At 31.5% G+C, this 743-nt stretch overlaps 1 protein-coding gene across 1 annotated transcript in view; it reads left to right on the top strand.

Annotated features, from left to right (window-relative positions):
- The window catches only part of LOC107487115 (uncharacterized), a gene marked incomplete in the record, with an annotated part of 2,955 nt that extends 2,777 nt beyond the window's left edge, over positions 1 to 178 (top strand). Inside the window, 1 exon segment of the mRNA XM_016107707.3 lies at positions 13 to 178.
- Between the last annotated feature and the right edge of the window lie 565 nt (positions 179 to 743).

Below are 743 nucleotides of genomic sequence, written 5' to 3'. Positions count from 1 at the left end.
AATCGATTCAAGTTTGATTTGAACTATCTTGATGAACCAAATGTTAACAAGATGAATTACTATAAATAAAAGATTATTGATCTGTATATGTATAATATGAACTTGAATTTAGCCATGCAATTACTATGCATGCAGAAATACTACTATCTTGTCTAGCAATAGAACTTTCGGTTCTTTATCTTGGCCTGAAACTATCCAAATTTTCAGAGATGGCACTGAAGTAACAACATTCATTTTGGTTCCGGTTGCATTTACATGTTTCATAGATTAAAAAATGGGAAAAATAAAGATAAACCCTTTTGCTATGTGAGCAGATAATTTTTTCTTTTAATCTTTTGGTCTTGAATCAAATGATGATTTGGTTGCCTCATTCTTCTTGGGCCTAGCATTCTGCTGCAACCGGTGAACGAATCCAAAGCCAAAAAATTAAATCAAATGATGCTGAGTTTTGTGTTCACACTTCACACTACAACATGATAGAAGAGGAACAGGTTTGAATTCCTATCGTTTTCACTTTGCAGCAATGCATCAAATCCATCACAACAGGGAATCGCAAATTTCGTTGTGGATAATCCCCTTTTTTAAATTTCACCGACTGGAGGACCTAAAGAAAAAAAAAACAAAATTGAAATTACCGAAAGAAAGAATAGTAGCATTTTTTAATTTATAATATTTAAAAGTTGAGAAAGGAAATTAAAGATAATTCATTCTTGGAACTATTCTGGCTCTTTTTTTTTTTTTTG

This window comes from Arachis duranensis, chromosome 5 (genome assembly GCF_000817695.3).
Source record: "Arachis duranensis cultivar V14167 chromosome 5, aradu.V14167.gnm2.J7QH, whole genome shotgun sequence".
Lineage (NCBI taxonomy): Eukaryota > Viridiplantae > Streptophyta > Magnoliopsida > Fabales > Fabaceae > Arachis > Arachis duranensis.
Note: the sequence above shows the minus strand (reverse complement) of the source record. Positions and strands in the feature narration are given on the sequence as shown.